Source organism: Cupressus sempervirens, chromosome 10 (assembly GCF_028749045.1).
Source record: "Cupressus sempervirens isolate cs-2001-9-10 chromosome 10, ASM2874904v1, whole genome shotgun sequence".
In the NCBI taxonomy this organism is placed as follows: domain Eukaryota; kingdom Viridiplantae; phylum Streptophyta; class Pinopsida; order Cupressales; family Cupressaceae; genus Cupressus; species Cupressus sempervirens.
In genome coordinates this window covers 309,271,586-309,293,589 of record NC_143127.1, presented here as the reverse complement: position 1 = coordinate 309,293,589, position 22,004 = coordinate 309,271,586, and positions in this window count along the sequence as shown.

Sequence of the window (22,004 nt, the reverse complement as noted above, 5' to 3'; positions counted from 1 at the left end):
CAATTTTATGATCTTCTAATGTGACAGGTTGCGTGGCTTTCTCTTTGGATTGGCTTCTATGTATGTTTGGTGGTAGTGGAATAATAAGAGGTGAGATCATTCATGTTTGAGATGTTGGATACTTTGATTTTTTTGTGGGTACCAAGATGGAGCACTTCGAGTACTTTGATCCATGATGGTGGATGTGCTGGAAGGGATTATCAAATTGACCCTATGCAATGTATACAACAAGTGGGAGATTGTTGAGATAATGGGTGTTGCACACATTGCATAATATTATTACATTGTATTATTTTATTTTATTATGTAATGTTGCACCTAGATGGATGTGCAACATGTAAAGATTCCCATGGGATATATTTGATGAGTTGTATTATAACATTGTGATAAATTTTTATGTAATTATTTAATATTGGGGAAAAGAATTAAAATTCTAATATTAAATGTGGGGTCAATGGGTTAGATAGTACATGGTTATGTAATACCACTTGGTGGTTTTGTGGGACTTACTACTATATAAGTAGCCACAAGGGTAGTTGTTGTGCATGAAGATAGAAGAGAAAAAGGCAAGAGTCGAATAGGACAAGGCTTGATAGGTTAGCCAAAGGAGCATTTGTGAAGTTTGGAAGCATGGCATGAGATGCATGGATTCATGCTTGTTCACATGGATTTCTTGGTTGTGGCTATGGCTTTGAAGACTTCCATGGTTGTACTACAATGGTCTTTTTGCTAAATAATACATGGTGATGGATTCTTTTGGAGGCTGGATTTTTCTCTCAATGGAGTTTTCCTAGGGTATATCTTGTGTCACATTTTTGTGGGTATGTTTTTTATTCTCTTGCATGTGGATTTTAATTACATATTTATTTCAGATCTATTATGGGTTATGTGGAAATGATTATTTTCTTTGTTGCAAGTTTCCTTACACCAAGCATGAAACAAATCTTAACCATGCACACTTGGTAAACACACAAATTACCTCCAAGGTAACTACCAAGCACTCCTCCAAAGTAGTCATCGAGCAAACCCAAGATTCTCCTGCATCACTATAGGACTTCTAAATCAACATTATTTACTCAAAACTTGAGGTTAGTCCTTATTACTAGTTGCACTCCTCCATTTTCCCTCTAATAAAATAATTCATTCATCACCTAGGACCTATTCATTTATTTGAATGACTTTTGGGCTCCTTTTTGACCCCACAACAACCTACATTTTGTTCCCTTTCCTCTTTTTAGCTTCCTTAACATCCCTATGAAGTTTGAGATTATTTTTCCTAGGAAAAGCCAACTATCCAACTTGTCACTCATGTTTTTACCCAAATTTTGATTGAGGTTAGATGGAAAAGTTTTCTTCTAAGATTTAGATTTTTTAGTCAGCTTTGATAAGCTTTGAGCCCCAAAATAGAGGGATTTTAGTATAAAAGGGCACCCTCTTCATTTATTTGGCATAACATTCCATAACCTAATATCTTAATTAGGAGCAAGATATACATAATCATAAGTGATTAGACACAAGTAATTAAGATCTTTAAGGCATCATTTATGCTCTTCATTAAGAATGGTGCCAAAGGTACAACATCCATCATTCAAGGCTTTAGTTTCATAATTTCCTTTTATATTTTTGTGTACTTCAAGCTGTTGCATCAATACTTGTGATCACATCCAAAGAGAAATTACATCATCCAGGTACAAGGTGATTTATGTTTCAAATCTAGCTTCCATTTCATATTTCTTTATTCAATTTCAATTCAATTTCATGACTGATTCTTGAATAGGGGTTTGACCAAGGAAAACTCCTCTTCACAAAATTTTCCCCCATTTTTAAGTGCATAGGAATAGATTATAGCACTACAATTTTGGATATGAGAAGTACAGGTGTAGTTGTAGTGGGAAAGTTTTTATTTCTTCTTACAAGGGACATGTTGAAACTTGACATGTTCCCAAGTACATGTTGAAACTTGACTTATTCCTAGAATTTCAACACGTTTCTTCAAATTTTCAGTGAAATTTTTGGTGTAAAAAGATACATGTTCCTATTTTCTAGATCTCAAGTTACATCCAATTATGAGAATCTGACAATAAGGAAACCTTATTTCAAACTACAACCTTCTCCATCTTCTTTCCAAGTGAATTTTTGCTTACTTATTTTTCCTTGCACTTACCTTTATGGATCCGATCTTTCATTTATATTTTGACTCCTTTTCATTTCTATTGTGAGTCGAAACCTTACATTGTGTACATATCACATTAACACCCTTGCACTCTTGGGTGTGCTAATTGGATTTACTTTGTAGGAGGTTTTTTTTAATGTATGTAAAAATTAGTAAGAAATCTACATCTTAGCATGTTGCTTACCATTTCTATTATACAGTGCTAGGTTATTAGATTGCCAAACTACTTTCTCTTCTTGACAAGTTTTAAGTATACTTAAAGAAGTAGGTAACTTCTCATATTTTAAAATTATCCTATTAAGTTCATTTTAAATATTCTTAGTAGACTTTTTAAAGGTTATTAGGGAGTTTACCACGAAAAACCATAACATTTTTTTATCATGTTCCACAAGATTTTTTATTTGTCTCACTCATCATTCTAGAGGCTTGGGTTTGATTTCCACTTAGTAAAAAAGATTAGTGATGTGTTCCAAATATATTATATAATATTTTAAACCAAACATACAATTTACAACATTTTTGGGTTCCATTTATATAAGTGTTCCTTACAAGAAGCAATTTGGGCAAGGAATTAATGTTCTTTCTGTTCTTACCTTGAAGAATCCCATATATATCCAATGTACTATTGTAATCAATAAAATTTAGAGGACTTGAAAAGACATCAACACATGACTGGTCTGGAGTGGAAATTGATTATGCATAGGTATTTATATTAATAAATAATCTATATGGTGGCCTTTGATGATCTCATATAAGGATTATTCTTTAGCTTTGCGACTTAATTTTTCCGTGCTTTTAGGTTTCTCAATAAATGAATCAAGAACCTTCTATTTTTTTTTCTTCAGAATTCCTATGAATTTTCTACTTGGCATATAGCCAAATATAAATTTTATTTGTTCAATTAGGACATCAAAAACCTGTAGGACCTTTTTTGCCATATTCCATAAGATGCGATTCATAAGATTGAAGTTAGTTGTTGCAATTCCTAGAGGAAATATTGGAAATGGTATCTTGGTGCACCATTGTGCAATTGTAATTCTCATAAGGGATATTCATACATCTTTAGTCATTTTTTAATGATACTTGTTTTAAACAAGAGATATTTGTTCCAGTCCTCTTTGAGTTCTTGACAATAATTTTCACAATATTTGGTCCAGCACTCTTAAGCCAAAGCTTGCTCATTTTTCCTACTATATTCATTTCCTAGGTGTTCTAGTTAGCTCTAGATTAACTCATGTTAGGACTTGGGATCCTCAATTTCGTGTTTATAGTCATTAAGAATGTCTTAAGCACCATGTTTAGTTTTATTTAGAGTTTAAGTACGTAAAGTTGGATTCACAATTTCTCCACATACCTTCATAGCTGGAGCCATTCTTATAGCATAAAAAAATTGTTAAGGGTTTTGACTACAAACTTCTCGTAATTTTCCTAGATTTGACATGATTTGAGGGTTAAAATCATTTTCCATCATATGCAAAGATAGGAATTATAGTTTATTTTCTAGATATTTTGTTGATGCTAATTTCTCACTTTACAATACAAGTATAACTCTATTTAATATACGTCTAAAGATTTATATACAATCTAGCATTCCACCTCATATTGCTCCCTTTTATCATTAAACAAATCCTTTTACACTATCATAAAGTTCCTTTGACTTGTTCCTTAGTCGTAGCTATTCTCTTCCTATAAGTGTCATTGAAAATGTAGCCAATTTTCTTATGATGAACAATATACACATTAGCATGCAATGTCAACCACCTCCAAGAACAACTAGGGCCCGTTTGTTTGCTGGAATAGGAATAGGAAATGTATTTTCCGTTTGGTACCCCAAATCAGAATAGGGAATAGCCAAACATATTCCAATTTTGCCCCTAAAATGAGCATATGTCCATTTCAAAAAATAGTTGTTATTGGAATAGGCCATTCATATTCCCAATTTGATTTTTTAAAAATTATTAATTTTAAATTTTTTAAATATTTTTTTAAAAACATTTTTTATAACATTTTTAAAATTATATATACTTATTTAAAAAAAAGAAATAAATAATATTTTTCATTAATTTCAATGAATAAAATAAAAAATAAAAATAAATTAACCATTTTACCATTATTGAAAAAATAACAAAAAATAATAAATTAAAACAAAAAAATTTAAGAAAAATATTTTAAAAAATACAAAACTTAACCTTATTCCTATTCCATTTTTGCACAACCAAACAATAGATTAACATATTCCGAATCGAATTTAAAGTGAACCAAATAGAATTAGAATTGCCCTTTTCTATTCCCATTCCCCATTTCCATTCCTATACTATTTTTCAATTCTTATATTATTTTCCAATTCTAATTTTCAATTCCTACACCAGCAACAAACGGACCCTAGGGAATGGGAAGATTTTTCAAACCACTTTCGATAGGCTCTCGAAGTTTCATGTTTATCATTACAACAGGTAAGAAATGGAAGACTGAGTGGGTGCTGCAATAGAAGCCAGGAATCTACAATTCAGGCAAATGTTTGCATACAGCTGTAGAAACGAAGCAGCGAATGAGGCTGCGAGCAGATGGGATTGGGAACACACCAGGTTCCGCCGTAGAAATAAGTGCTTGGGGCATCTGAGTGGTTGTCCGCAAAGTCTTTTGTGAATGATTGCATTTTTTGACAATCTTTTTTCCTGCAATGAATAATCACGTCAAACCTGCCTGCTTTTACCCGCTCTAGGACATAGATTTACGTTTGTGTTTGAAATTTTGACTTTAGACTGCCTCCCAAGCTTGCCTCCAATCAGCAAGCACTAAATTACAGTCTTGCAAAGATGATGTTAATAATAAAAATTGTTCGTGAAGAGTGGTATGATATCATCTTTATTAATATTCAGAAATATGTGGCTACTTAACATCGATTCTTAGGTTAAAAGTGTGGAAAATAGTCAAAAGTCGATTATTTTTGTCTAAGCTTGATTTATTTCTTAACGTGTGATATTTAAGGACATTTATACGTGTGTTACTGTCTATTGACTTTATTCTTAAAGTGTTAATATATTTTACAATAGTTAATAAAAAGTATCTATTTTAATATATATACATTGTTAATCTATTTGAAATATTTATTGTGAAAGATTTTTCATATCAATAACTTTTTAATATGTATTACACTCATTCCTATAAAAATTGCTAAAATTATAATTAGGCATTCACCAAGCATATAGATATCTATTATAAAGAACTCAACAATAACTACAAACAACCAAGCATTAACTCACCTTCCCTCCCAAGTCCCAATATAGCGATTTCATACCCTACTAAGAGTTAAAAAATATGGACACATATAAGTGGACCGTACCTTATAGGAAGTTTACAAATTTCTTTGCCCAAGATGACCACCCAAGCGACATATGACACATTTCCATGCTTGTCACACAAATACAAAGGCAAGACATAACCAAGTCCCACAAAGTGACATAGCAACATAAATTTTAGGACCTATTGAATAAAATATGTAGTATGGAACTAAATAAATCCATTGAATCATACTAGTAAATTCAAATTTTGAGACACATTAACTCCAATACTCTACATAGATGTCCCTTCCTCCCTCCATCTCTTTGTCTTCCGTCCATTATTCCCACTCTCTCTCTTCTATATTAGAGAGAGAGAGAGAGAGAGAGAGAGAGAGAGGGCAATAAGTAGAAAGGAAAAGATATATATATATATATATATATATATATATATATATATATATATATATATATATATATATATATATATATATATATATATATATATATATATATATATATATATATATATATATATATATATAAGTAGTCTATAGGAGGGAGGGAGGCTAGAGAGGTATGCAGAGAAAGATTCAAGGAAAAGAGAAATTAGTCTTTTTTATCACAATAGTTGATAACCATTAAAAGATCTTTGTAGAAGGCTATCATTGAAATTAATATTTCAAGGTTCCAAAAAACATGAGATAGAATACTCTAGATGACCATCCAGAGAAAAATTGTATATTTGTAGCATTTGAAGGCTATCAATTAAAACATGTTATTAGTGATTCAATTTCCCAATAGAAAAAGTCTTTTGATACCATATTATATAGGATTAATGGTAGAAAATATCTTTATTAATGTTGGGATACTACCTCCTACATCCCCAACACTTATGTTCATAAACATTTAATTGCTAACATATTAAGAATAACCAAAATTAACTCATGCAATGCTAGGTGCATAATCAATACCACTTTGGACATGTATAATTATCCCCTTGATGTGTTACTAATTGCACCAAAATATCCAAAAATAGATGATATAAAGAACTTAGATAATAACTTCTCCAATAAATAAATGTCAAATTCTTCAATTTCAACATTGTGTAATGGATTTTATAATCACCGAATCCTATGATGTTTTTATGTGCAACTAAGTAAGAAAATTGTACTCGTGCTTGTGTACAAAGAGTCCCTCCTAACCTAACAAGAGATATGTAGTTCCCTCACATAATAATAACTTAGAAGACCCTTGAACATGTGGTGTTTTCTTTGCAATGTGGTGCATGCTTCCAAGATCTATATAAGAGGATTTATTTACAATATATAGTTGCTGATATATCACAATCAATAAAAAAGGGGGAAATAATATTTCCATTTAGAAATCACATAAATTTTTAGAAGTCTAAGATTTAATTTTGATAAATTAGACATGCATGACCTAATATGTCCTTAATATAGGAGGAATGAGTGTCACCCTTGAACTTGCATCAAGTTATCATGGACATAAAGTTAAAGAACTATTCTATATTAATGAAACCAATATTTCCAGGTCTTACTAGCTTTTAAAAGCAATATTTTTTGTTAGATCTAATAAAATATTCATAGAGGATCCTAAATATTAAGCACAAATAAAACCAATGATTTAAAATGTTGCAATTATTTAGAGGTTTGATTATGAATAGTAGAGTTGAAGAATTATAAAAGTATACAAGCATATTTAGTTAGAACATTCAATCAAGTGGCTAACAATCCTGAATATCGAAACAATCACAAAGTATTATACCACATCAAGTGGCTAACTCCAAACATATCACAAGGTATTATAGCAAATCACAAAATAAAATCTACAATACAAATCCAAAACAATTATAACCATTAGCCCAACATCAACTTTCCCCAACTAAGTAGTAAAGTTCCAAGTGACATTAAACAATCAAGCCCACACAATTTTGAAAACTTAAGAAAAGATAACACACAAAGTTCCCAAGTAAAGATTAACCAGACACTAGCCCCTAGTGAGAGAAATATTTCACTAATGAGAAAAATTAAATTGGGAGATCTAATAAAATATTCATAGAGGACCCTAAAAATTAAGCACAAATAAAACCAATGGTTTAGTTCATGTAGAAATTATTTAGAGATTTGATTATGACTAATATAGTTTAAAAATTATAAAAGTATACAAGCATATATAGTTAGAACAATCAATCAAGTGGGTGACAATCCTGAATATCAAAATGATCTTAAGGTATTATATCAAATCAAGTGGGTGACTCCAAAAATAATAAAAGGTATTATACCAAATCATAAGATAAAATCCACAATACAAATAATTTTTTTTTATAGCCCTATACCAAATCATAAGATACAATCCACAATACAAATGAAAAATAATTATGAGCATATGCCCAACATCAAATTTCCCCAAATAAGTATTAAAGTTCCAAGTGGCATTAAACAATCAAGCCCCCACAATTCTAAAAACTCAAGAAAAGATAATACACAAAGTTCTCAAGTAAAGATTAACCAAACACTAGCCTCTGGTGATAAAAAATATTCTACTAATGAGATAATATATAAATCCAACATCGACAATCCCAATAAAAGGTTACTATCAACATTTAGTTCCAAATCATCCAATCCACTCAAGACAATTCTAATAGGGTGAAAGCCATCGCAATTTTTAGGACAAGGGATTTATTTTTATAATTCATTTTCTATTCATATAAATTGATAAAAGAAATATTAGTAGTAAAAGTAACTAATAAATCATAAATTGAAGAGTTAAATTCTTTTATCAATGATATAAATTGCATCAATAATATGAATAGTTAATAAATTAAATTATATTTATGTGATAACTCAAAATAAAATTTTCTACAAAAAGTATCATATAGAATAAATTAATCAAATTAAGGCTACAAGCATATCTTGAGTTAAAATTACTAACACATTCATAAATTAGTTTGATTTACAATCGTAATTTTTTTCATATTGTTTTTGTAGCTTTAATCATATTCCACAAGCATACGTATGGGGAGAATAAGAACTATAAGATTCAAACAATAGATTGATTATTTTTAATTTTTAATGGATTTCCATTTTTCTTCTAAAACTCACTTTTTGCACAAGTTATACAAATTTTATCATATACTAATGGATTTTTTTTACACTTGTCAACCACAATTTAAACTCTTTGAGAACCTTTCACCTAATCTATTTTATAAACATGTAATGATGATTACAATACATGCGAAAATATATGTAAATTTTTTTTACCATAGAACTTGTGTACATGTACCATTTTATACATCTCAGATTGTTTAGTTGAAATATTTTTAATAGGTTTGAAGTACAATTGCATCATTAAAATAAATACTAGCTCTCCCTAATAAATAAAGCTCTAATATTGTTCTATGTACACCAACTACTAAACTAAAACATCATAAAATCTATTTTTAATCTTTCAAATAATTAAAATTGTATGATTGAGCCTAAATCCAAATTTATGACAAATAACTAATACTTAATTCCTACCAATGTTTTTTCCATCATAGTTACCTAATTTATTGAAAGCATATCGAACTTGTTATAGACTTATAGAAATCTAGATTATGAGAACCAAACGATATTGTATTGCTAGAAATGTTAAATTCAATGTGACCATTTGAAGTATTCTTAAATGTACCTTAAACCTTCATTAAAAGTGAGGTCTAGATTTGAACTTGTCTTAAAATAGAACAAACTAAACCATCAAATCTAGAAATAAGAAATCCCCAGCCAAAGTTAACAACTTGGAAAGTGTTATCCATTAAAATGTCCATTGGTGAGCACCTCTTCTTCATTTTCACATTTTTAGTTTAACAACATATACCATCTCAAGTACTTCCTTCTCTTCATCAGTATGAGACTCAATGTACTCTTCTTTAACAATGTAACATGATTTCTTCCCTTTTTCTTTATAATTCCTATTCTTCCTATACTTATAATCTTTCTTATCATTTATTTTGATCTTGCTTCTAGTAAGAAACCTAGTAGAAAAATTACTAACGTCACTGCACTTGAAACAAATCAAAGGCACTTTACCTTTTTATTTACTTTTACCTCTTGGCAATCTTCTTGCAAGAAATGCTTCAATTTCATATAGATTATCCTCATATTCATATTCACTTTCTTTCTTACTTTTATTTTTTTCTTGGAACTTCAATGGTTAGTGAAGATTTCAAAGTATTTCCAATTGTAACCTTACAATTGTCATAATTTGTCAATTCAAATGTAGTTAATCAACCAACTTATCTATCAAGTGTTAATACATTACCAGTCATAGCTCTCACTTCTTGAATCGCATAAACTTTGATAGCTTAATTGGGTAAAAGAGTTCTAAGAAATTTAATTATAATTTCACTTTCACTGATAATTCCTCTAGTAGCTCTGATTGAACTTACAACTTCTTTGATTTAGTTCACGTACTAGGAAACATTCTCACATTCTTTCATTCTCATGTTATCATACTTGCCTCTAAGTCTTTCATCATTAGCTCTCAATACATTTGGCATCAAAAAGAGGACATCAAATATGCTTGTTGGTTTTGTGTACATGCTCACCAATTGTAGTGTTCTCTTTCCTCAAACATGGCCTTGGAAATCTACACTTTTTGGGCTTTACTTTCATCACAATGTCATCACTCAAAATTTGACATGAATAATTTTTAACTTCATTTGGAGGTTTAGATGTGTCCTCCTTTTTTCCCTTCAAGTTCAAATTCAAATGATTGTTTGAGATCGACATTTCTTATTAACATTCTATAGAATGTTTCTCAATTAAAGTCAAAGTGTGTTCAAATCTTAAGCAACGCTTAAGTTCAAATTAAGGAGCATTCATTTCTAAAGATTGTGGAAACTATTGGGTTAGGTGACAATACTGCATGTGATTTTTGAGGTTAATTTGATCTATGGAGGGTGTTGGAGCATCTGGTTCTTGCAAGCAAGGAGATATTTGTTGTTTTTTCTTTTTGTAACTGATGTTACAATTCTTATAAATATCACTTTCTTGCTGCTAGGTAACACTTTATTGTTTTATAATTATTATGAAACATCTTATTAGTTTGAAAATATAAGCACTCGTTTGGCTATTGAAATTTATAATTCTAGCATTGGTCTCATATCTAGAATTTACTAGATTCATGAATTGTAATTTAGAATTGGGTTTTGAGAAAATAGTTTGACCTATTTGGTTCACCCAGAATTTGATGGGGAAGAAATTTTTTCTATGTTTGGTTCTACAAAATTAAAATTTGAACTTGAATTAGAATTAGAATTTTTTTTTCTGTATATGCTCTAATAACAAATGAATTGAGAGCATGTTTTTGTAGGGTTCTGCTACAGAAGTAGACACATGAGGATATGGGTATACTATGAAACCCAAATTGTCTTTTTTCCATAGTCCACATAAAGCCTCTCTAGGAGAAGAGATCTCAGCCCTAATACAGTCCTGCCTCCTACTACATAAAAAACAAGAAACTCTAGCAATTTTTCACAAGCTTTTAGTTTCTATCTAGACAAAGATCTACAATCTTAAATGCACAAAAACAAAAACAATGTCACTAGAGTTTAATAACAATAGAAATTAGAATGTTGGGAATAATTTAGGGTTTCAAAATAACCAAAAAAAAAAGTTTGACATGGTTATTTGATAAGGATCAGTTATTAGTAAAGTGGTCATGGAAAAAATTGTTTAGGGTATCTTATTTTTTGCTAATGAGTTACTGTAGGTGAAAAAGGTCGAGATAAGTCTTGATTCAAACCTCATCAATGATAGTTGGCTCTAGATCTAGGAATACAACACATGGTACACGCTTTCTTGCACTATTCACATTGAAAAAAGTGTTGAAAGAATCATCACTAGCACATGTGATTAATGATAGCCTAGAAACAATGTGTGAGATTTTAATCCTTTTAGTGGACCAAAAAACTTATTGAAATATGAAAAAATAAAATGGGAATTGGAATTATCAATTATAGTTCCACCTCTTGAGGTGGAATAAACAAATTCTTATTTTGGGACAAAATGGGAATACAAAATCTGTAATGTCCCCATTTTTTGGAGGAGTTAAATTATTTATAAAGTTATCAATAAAAACATATTACAAGATAACTTTATATTTAATTAACTCAATAAAGTGATATTTTATAAAATCATTAAATAAATCAATCTTCTAGAGGTTGCTAGATGAAGCGATGAATAAATAAAAAGGAGGCTGACCTATCGAGAAAAAATAAATAAATAGGCATTGAGGGTTCATTGCCTATCATTGAGATTTATTATTGATTTTTGCTTATGTGCGTTGTGGAGCCTAGGGTTTCTGCATATAGTCACAATTGGCCATTGATAATGAAAAATCTCAATTGGTACACAATTTTGAGGGTGTGAAAGATCACCTGAATTATTGCAACTGTGGGAAGGATATTTCAGTCCTTTCATTTGTTCTTAATTGCTGATTTGGAGTTTCCAATGGAGTTGCACTTTCACCATATCATCTTCAACATTCAGTCTCCACTATTTGATCAATCTAGGTTCTTTATTTCAATCTGTAGTTGCAACAAGTTCTCAATTGTATATAGCCAATTAGGGTTTCATTGTAATGTGCTATGTCATAATGTTTTGGTGCTAAAATTTTCCATATCATTTGTAAAAACATTTGGTTTTCATTGAATGATACATTGGCACTATTATTTCTTTTATTCCAGAAATATATTTTAGCAGTGTATTAAATTTAGGGTTTTGTTTAGTAGCCTATTGGTATGGGTCATTACAGTGGTATCAAAGTGATTTCTTGTCATCTTGATAGGGTTACCCAGCCACCATTTAATTTAGTTTACAAAAGAATCAACATAACTGAGAATATGGCTGAGAGACATTCTCAAAGCCCATCCAAAAGTGTGTGAGATAATGAGACTTTATAGCAACATGAGAGGCTTCTATAGTCAATAGAGGCAAGTACACAGGCAATGATGCAACATTTGATTGGGGAATATAGGAGGAATAAACATAATAATGACCAGGATGATAGGAGCATAGCAGGATCACAACATAGGACACGGTTTGGAACGGCTGACAGACCCACACATCCTACATTTAGAGATGAAACTCCAGCATGTACACCTGATGCTATAGTAATAGATATTGTAGTTGAATTTTGACAAGTGAGGAATAAATGGGATTCATTACTAGAATATGTACAGGATGGATGAACATTTGACATGTACTTGAACTATAGAGCTGCCAGGTAGAAGCAAGTAGATAAACATAGTGAGTTGCAATAGGTCACCAACAAGTTGGTATTACCCACATTTGATGGCAGTGGAAAAATGACTGCTTGTGCTTGGATTCATAAGGTGGATACTTTCCTATCTTTGAAGACGATGACAGAATTTGAAGCACTCAAGTATGCCACTTTACACTTAGATGGGGCAACACATGATTGGTGGACACATGGCATGATCACATTGCATCACAATCAAGTAACCACTTATCAAGAGTTTGTGGATAGATTGATAGAAAGGTTTGATAAAAAAAATCCTGAAGTTTAATTTTGGGAGTTAGCCCAGTTGAGACAGTCAGGAGGCTTAGAACAATTTATCAATGACTTCTAGAAGCTTGCAGTAATAGTGCCTGACATTTTAGAAAGGAGGCTAGTCATTTTATTCACAGATGGATTAACTAAACCACTCAAGGGGTGGGTAAAGGTGTTTGATCCTCCTACATTACAGGAAGCCATGAAGAAATCCTGCAGTATGGAACTTGCTACTCCAGCAAATCAGTTTAGTTCAAAGAGTTCTTCATCATTTAGAGATAACAAAGGGGAATTTAGCAAGGGTAAAGAGAAGGTTAGTGACTCAAAAGACAAGCTAGCTACACCTTGGGATAAGGAAACACTTAATGACCTACGTAGGAAGAAGCTATGCTTCTTTTGCAAAGGTCCCTATGAGTTTGGTCATGATTGTCCTATGAAGCCTAAGGGGAAGGCTAATTGGGTGATGTGGGCTTATTACGAAGGTTCAAATTTAGACATCTTAGAGAACCATGATGAGGCAGAGGCTGACCAAGAGGTAGATAGTGCTAAGAAAAAAGGGTCTCTAGAAATACATTTATAGGAGGCATGTCTATCTAGTATTCAAAGAGAGGGATCTTTTAGATTTTGGGGAGTCTTGGCAGGACAAAATATTATTACTTTGTTGGATACAATGCCACACATAATTTCATTGATGCATGATTTGTGGAGAGGCTTGGACTCATTAATGAGGAGTTCGAGGGATTGAGGGTTAAGGTAGTTGATGGATATACTCTTCATTGTGATAGGATGGTGCGAGATCTACCTTTGCACGTGAACAACTATGAGTTTAAGGTAGAGTATCATGTGGTCAACATGGGTGACATGGACATAGTACTTGGGATGCAATGGCTACATTCTTTGAAGGATATTACCCTAAGATTGGAGGATATGGAGATACAATTTGTGGTGGATGGCAGGACTCATGTACTGAAGGCTATCTGTAATGGTGATGTCAAGACTATCTCATTTAGGCAGTTGGAGAGATTAGCCAAACATAATAATATAGAGTGGGCGGCAATATGCACTTTGATGCCTACCCAGGAGGGGCAACACAAGACTGAGTATCATCCAGATATTCAAAAATTAAGAATCAAGTATGGGAAGGTATTCAGTGAGATTCCACCAGGCAGACCACCAGATAGAGGTATCGAGCACATTATCAAGTTGGAGGAAGGTGCTAAGCCTATCATGATCACACCATACCGACACCCAAAATGACTCAAAGATGAGATCAAGAGGACCATCAATGAGTTGATAGAAATGGGACACATCAGACCAAGTAAGTCAGCCTTTGTTTCTTCTATTGTTTTGGTAAAAAAGAAGGATGGTACTCTACAAATGTGTATTGATTACAGGGTGTTGAATAACATAACTATAAAGAACAAGTATCCCATTCCATGCATTGACGAGCTAATAGATGAATTGCATGGGGCTTGTTACTTCACAAAAATTGATTTGAGATTAGGCTATCACTAGATCAGAGTTTGAGAGCAGGATATTGAGAAAAATTGCTTTTAGATGTCATTACAGGCATTTCGAGTTTGTAGTCATGCCTTTTGGTTTGACTAATGCACCTGCCACTTTTCAGTCCACTATGAACAAGGTCTTCCACCATCAGTTGAGGAAATTTGTGCTAGTGTTCTTTGATGATATTTTGATCTATAGCAGGACATGGCAAGAACGTTTACAGCACTTGGAGATAGTATTAAGCATTTTATAGAATGAGTCCTTGTATGCCAGGGAGTCCAAATGTGATTTGGGGATGATAGAATTGTTGTATCTTGGACACATCATTAGTGCAGAAGGAGTGCGAATGGATCCTAAAAAGATCTGTGCTATTGTTGTTTGGCCATCACCAGAGAACCTTACATAGTTAAGAGGGTTCCTTGGTCTATGTGGATTCTATCATAGGTTTATTAGTGGCTACTCATGACATGCCGCACCCATGATAGATTTGCTGAAGAAAGGGGCATTTGTGTGGACTGGGGAGGCACATGAGTGTTTTATGTGGTTCAAGAAAATAATGACTACATGCCCAATATTAGCATTGCTTGATTTCACAAAGCCATTTGAGCTTCAATGTGATGCTTCTGGAGAGGGAGTTGGTGATGTACTCATGCAGGACAAGCATCCTACAGCTTATGAGAGTAGGAAACTTAGAGGGGCTAAGAGATCATTCAGCATATATGATAAGGAGATGCTAGCCATCATGCATGCCTTGGCCAAATTCAGACAATATCTTGTGGGCAACAAATTTTGTATAAAAATTGATCATAATAGTTTGAGGCACTTTTTGGGACAGCAAGACCTGAATGATCGTCAGTAGAAGTGGGTGAGTAAGTTACAGGCATATGATTTTGATATCACATATGTTAAGGGGACACAAAATATTGTTGTAGATGCTTTATCTCGTAGGCCACACCTCACTTCTATGATTCAGATATCAGAGGATTGGCGACACTCGATTATAGTAGAATATGCCAAAGACACATGTGCCTCTGCTATAGTGGAGGGAAAAACAATTGACACCAGATACACTCTCATAGATAATTTGATCATTTACAAGAACAAGATTTACTTAGTCCCAGGATTGAAAGTGAAGCAGTTGATTTTGAGAGCATTCCATAATTCACCTACAGTAGGCCATCCTAGGTATTTTAAGACTTACAAGTTAGTATGGGAACGATTCACTTGGAAGGAACTTAAGGCTGATGTTTTATAGTATGTGTGAGAGTGTCATGTTTGCTAGTAGAATAAACAAGAACACACTTATCCAGCAGGGCTCCTACAACCGCTTCCTATATGTGACAGGAAGGGGGAGTGCATCTCTATGGATTTTATTACGGGCTTGCCCAAGGCCCAGGGGCAAGATTGCATCTATGTGGTGGTGGATAGGCTAACAAAATATACTCACTTCTTCCCTATTCCTACTACGTACTCAGCAGTTCAGGTGGCAGAGGTTTTCTTCAGGGAGATTTTTAGATTACACGATTTTCCTCAGAGCATTGTGAGTGACAGGGACAACCGCTTCATGAGTCACTTTTGGTAGGAGATATTTTGGTTGTGTGGCACTGAGCTTACACCTAGTACCAGTTATCACCCATAGACTGATGGTCAAACAGAGATTGTAAACAAATGGGTGGAAGGGTATTTGGGGAATTATGTGGCAGATCAACAGCGAGCTTGGGTTAGATGGATATATCTCTGTCAGTATTGTTACAATACTACATATCATATGACTATACAAATGAAACCCTTCATGGAACTTTATGGTTATGAGGCACCTAGTTTCTTAGATTTGTTGTTGGGAGACAATTGCGTACCCCTTGCAGGTGAACTATTACAAAAAAGTAAGGATATAGTTGCTACTCTTAGAGACAACATTGCTAGAGCTCAGAACCAGCAAAAGTAGTATGTAGACAAGAAGAGGATTGAGTGTAGTTTTGAGGTAAATGATATGGTTTACCTCATGTTGCAACCATATAAGAAATCCACTCTCAAGAAGAGTGGTGTAGAGAAACTCAAGCCACGCTATTATGGACCATTTAGGATCATCAAACGAGTTGGTGAGGTGGCTTATGAGTTGGAGCTTCCCACAAATAGTACAGTGCACAATGTATTTCATGTATCACACCTCAAAAAGGCGTTGGGTCGGAATGTGATGCCTTCTATTGTATTGCCTCCCTTGGATGATGAGGGGAAACTGATCTTAGTACCAGAATCCATTCTGGATAGTAGAGAGAAGCAGCTTCACAGGAGAGTAATCAATGAGTATCTGGTTAAGTGGAAAGATTTACCTATTGAAGATGCTACTTGGGAGGGAGAAGTGATTTTGTAGCATCCATCATTAAGATTGCTTGAGGCCAAGCAATTTTAGGAGGGGCAAACCTGTAATGTCCTCGTTTTTTGGAGGAGTTAAATTATTTATAAATTTATCAATAAAAACATATTACAAGATAACTTTATATTTAATTAACTCAATAAAGTGATATTTTATAAAATCATTAAATAAATCAATCTTCTAGAGGTTGCTGGAAGAAGCGATGAATAAATAAAAAGGAGGCCGACCTATTGAGAAAAAAATAAATAAATAGGCATTGAGGGTTCATTGCCTATCATTAAGATTTATTATTGATTTTTGCTTATGTACGTTGTGGAGCCTAGGGTTTCTGCAAATAGTCACAATTGGCCATTGAGAACAAAAAATCTCAATTGGTACACAATTTTGAGGGTGTGAAAGATCACCTGAATTATTGCAACTGTGGGAAGGATATTTTAGTCCTTACATTTGTGCTTAATTGCTGATTTGGAGTTTCCAGTGGAGTTGCACTTTCACCATATCATCTTTAGCATTCAGTCTCCACTATTTGATCAATCTAGGTTCTTCATTTCAATCTGTAGTTGCAACAAATTCTCAATTGTATTCAACCAGTTAGGGTTTCACTGTAATGTGCTATGTCATAATGTTTTGGTGCTGAAATTTTCCATATCATTTGTAAAAACATTTGGTTTTCATTGAATGATACATTGGCACTATTATTTCTTTTATTCCAGCAATGTATTTTAGCAGTGTATTAAATTTAGGATTTTGTTTAGTGGCCTATTGGTACGGGTCATTACAGAATCCAACTACCATTTCCATTTTGACGCATTCAAAGTGCGAATTGGAAATTTTAGAAATAGATGCTTCTAATTTGACTTCAATTAATAGTTACTAGTTTGCACTAGACTATCACCTCTATTGAGTTAATTATTGCAAACAATTGATTTTTGTTTATTGTACTTTCCATAGGCAAATACTATTGCATTCACTTCTCACAATTAGTCAATTAGTTCTTGAACAATCCACCAATGATAAGTAATAATTTTTCTATTAGATGAACATTTCTAAAGTTTATTTATTTATGTGTAATTGAATATATTATAATTTTTTAAAATCTCAATTGTGATAGGCTAATGTTATTTGGTGTTATAGGAACTCTTTTTTGGAGGCTTCCTATATTGCTTTTTTTCGCAGAAAAATATTAGGTTTATAATTTATATATTTTTTAAATCAAGATTATTTGATATATTTTGTCATTTGAAAAGAGTACATTTAAAAAGTAAAGTAAATTGGAAATTCTGTTTCAAAGATAAATGTTACTTTTTGAATTTTTTTTTTATCACTAGTTAAATTTAACAGATATTAAGATAGAACTTCCACACAAATTTTAAATTCTATTGATCAAAGTAAACTTTCAATATCCCAGAGATTGCTTTGAGTTCCACAAGAAATATTAAAATAATATTTGTTGATATATAAACTTGTTAGTCTTTTCTCTTATAATATCACACTTTATATTATGCCTTCAATATTTTCATGTGATATGTACATTGTTTAATGGTGTTTCAAACTAAAAAATTATTATCAAATTATTTGAATTTGAATTGAAATTTGAATCTGATGTACAATTTAATTATTCTCTTATTTAACTCTTCTCTTATTTAAAATGTGAAGTGATGAAAGTTTTAGTTTATTTATGCTTAAATTTTTATGTATTCAAACTTTTATTTTCTACAATAATTTCTTTTCAGAGATGACCCAATTTACTTTCTTCTCATTGACACAATTAGTTAATTCTTTTACAAGTCCTAAACTATTACAATAAGTACACCCCACTATGTGGCACATGTTGCTACTTGCTGTTAGTTGATGAAGAGAGGTGAATTTTTTTTTTTTTTTTTCCAATTCCTTTGTTGTACTCACAACTTTGACAAATAGGTATTGTAATTGATGCACACAAGTGGTGGATAGTGAGGAGGTAGGACAAGGCCATGGCTTCCATGCCTTTTCATCTCATCACACAAAATTCCTCAGCTCAAATCACAGCCAAGAAATGCTCTCATGGTACTAATGCTTATCTTCCATGATTCCACTTTTTTTTTGATTAGATGTATGTTAAAGGAAAAGGTGTACCAGGAAACTATTAGAAAATTAGGGCTAACCATTTCTATTTGGTGAAAGTGGGTATTGAGAATATATTTGGATGCACGTTGCAGATGGAGTGAAAGCAGAGGCAAAGGAAGCCCCAATTGCATTCGTTGCATTTGCAGTTCCCTTGGTCAGTATTAGTGGCCATTATTCTTCTTTGTCATGCCTTCCCTCAAATATTTGTATTGCCTCCTATTCAGTATATATATGCAATGTAATTGACGAGTTTATTATGATGATAAGAACAGATGATGGGAGCACATGCTATTTCATGGGCACACATCATCTCTCTTGGTATACTCATGCACTCTGTTTTCTTTGTTATTGGGAATGGAATGTGAGTTCACATGAATAATACACATGTGCTTTTTTTTCTTAATGGTGGATGTAGTGAGTGGAGCAACATATTTTATCATGGCAGATAAGACCATTCTGGCCTCTGCTAGTGGTTGTGGTATACAAGTGAACTTTCAAGAATGCCAGAATAATATTAGGACTTTAGAATGTGTAAAACGTCACAACATGTCTTGTAATTTTCATTTTTGTTGTCTATGTGGTGATTATGTGGCAACCTTGTTGATTTCAACTTGGTCAAATCTTGATTTAACTTGGATTTAAGTAATGATTAAATTGACTACTACTTACGATGTGATTATTAGTGTGATTAAATGGATGATCAATACATTTGATGTTTTGGTTATATCTTTGTATGTTAAATATGATTAGGCTTATAACATTTTAGATTAAGGTAAAAATAGGTTTTGAAGGGGACTTGAAACCCTTAACAAGAAAACAAAAGATAAACCATTAAGTTCCACCAAGTTTTATAAGGACCTGAAACTTATAGTTTTAAAAGATTCAAATCAGGTTTTATAGGGACTTGAAACCACAAGATAAAACCAAAAAATAAGACCAGGTTTTACAAGAACTTGGAACCTAGTTTTAAAACAACAAAACTAGATAAAAAACCTAGACAAACAACCAGAAACCAGGACAACTACCTAGATAGAGGCTAGAAACCAGAAACATAGAAAATTGTTATTTTAGTTCTTTAATCATTTGGACCACCTCTTTTCTAGCCTCTGCGATACTTTGGATGGTATTAACTACAGATCCCATAGTGCCCTCAGCTGCATTTTTCTTGAAGCTCTGTCTGGTTCGTTTACTTGAACCACCTAGAGATATGATTTCTTCATTAGCTCTCTTCCCTAAGCTGGTTGTAATAGCACAAATGCTAGAAGTAACCTGCTCCATCTTATTACCACTTTCTTTGATCAATAACTAGAGCTTTTTTTCATATTCCTTTAGTTTGTACGATATATTTCTAACCTGAATTTCTAATTGGGTGGTCTTTGCACGATCAATTTCTTGGTTCTGCTCCATTGTTGTGACTTTTCTTTTCAAGTTCATTAATTTGTTATACACCCAAGAGTCAGTTTGAAGGGAAGAGTCCACCTTGAGCTTTGCAGTACGCAACAAAAAAAGCCTAGTATCTCTACCAGGATAATCATCCTTATCCTCCCCAATATCTTCCATACCCATAGACTCATTCTTCTCTTTCCTTATGTCTTCCTTCACATTTTTAGCATCCTTATTAAAGATTTTCTCCTTTCCCTTCTCCATTACTTCTTCTTCATCCCTCACTCCCAAGGATTGTTCACTCTGATTGGTGTCCTCTTCACCAACATTACCCGACCCAATAATTTTGTCATTGCTTTCATCCATCTCCTCACTAGATTCACCCTTGACACTAGGGTAACCTTCCAAATTAGAGCTGAAATCTCCCACATCTGTGTTCTCCTCCTCATTCACATTTTTTTCTTCATTATCATCTAAGTTATCAGACTCATTAATCTCTTCCACAATTTTTTGAGGGGTTTCTTGCTTCAGATTCTGTCTTTTCCTACTAACCCCTTCCTCACCTTTACTCTTCCTAGAGTAGGTTTCACTCACAGAGCCCTTCTTTTTCTTATAAGGAGGGGAAGACACAATAGCCTTGTTCTTACAATAATTCTCAATCAGTAAAATTAACCCTTCATGAAGAATTGGGTAGGATTCTTCTTTTCTATGAGCTTGGAGACTATGGAGTAAAGAAAATCTCAAATAAAAAGGAAATGAGATTCTATCTTTGTGGCTAAAGTGGTTCAGAAACAAAAAATAAAATTTATGAACATGTTTAGCTCTACCATCTAAGATAAAGTACTCACAAATGCATGAAAGCACATCCTACCAGATAACCTTGATTTGGCCTAGTTTGTAAAAATCACCATTCTTCTCCAAGTTCTTTTCCTTGTCATTCATTTTTAGGAACTTCTTAAATGTTGTATTTGAAATACTCATTTCCTTGCTAAATTTTATGCCTTCCTTTGTCAATCCCATCACCTCAACAATATAGTCTTTCATCAAATGCACCATCACTCCATGCAGAGAAACCCTATCCTCCACCCAATTTTTGAAGAAAGGCATAGCAACATGAGGTTTACATCCATGAAGTCACTCTTGGTAATTGGTGAGCTTCCCCTTCTACATAATTTGCCAAAGAAATTTTTTGGCTTTCTAATCCTTGCAATTTTTAGGCTCTTGTTTACGTGGTTCTCCGCCCATTTTAGAAGACTTTGTTATGCTAAGGAAATCCAGAGTCGAGTGAAGAAGGAGAAATAAAGAAAAAACTAGAACCAAGGTATTCATTAAAATAGCTAAGGTGCTCATAAAAAAAAAAAAACATTTGAAGATAAGATAGATGTCACATTAATGTACTTTCTTGGGAAAATAACATGGACTTTCGTATTTGCACCTCCATATTTCATTATATTTCTAATATTGACAAATCTTTCCCTCCATTACATGAACTCTATCATAATTAATGAGAAATTTCCAATCCACATCCCTACTTAAATCATCATGTAATATCATCTTTCACTCTCGTTTGATAGCTTTGTTGGTGATCCAATTAGCCACTGCATTA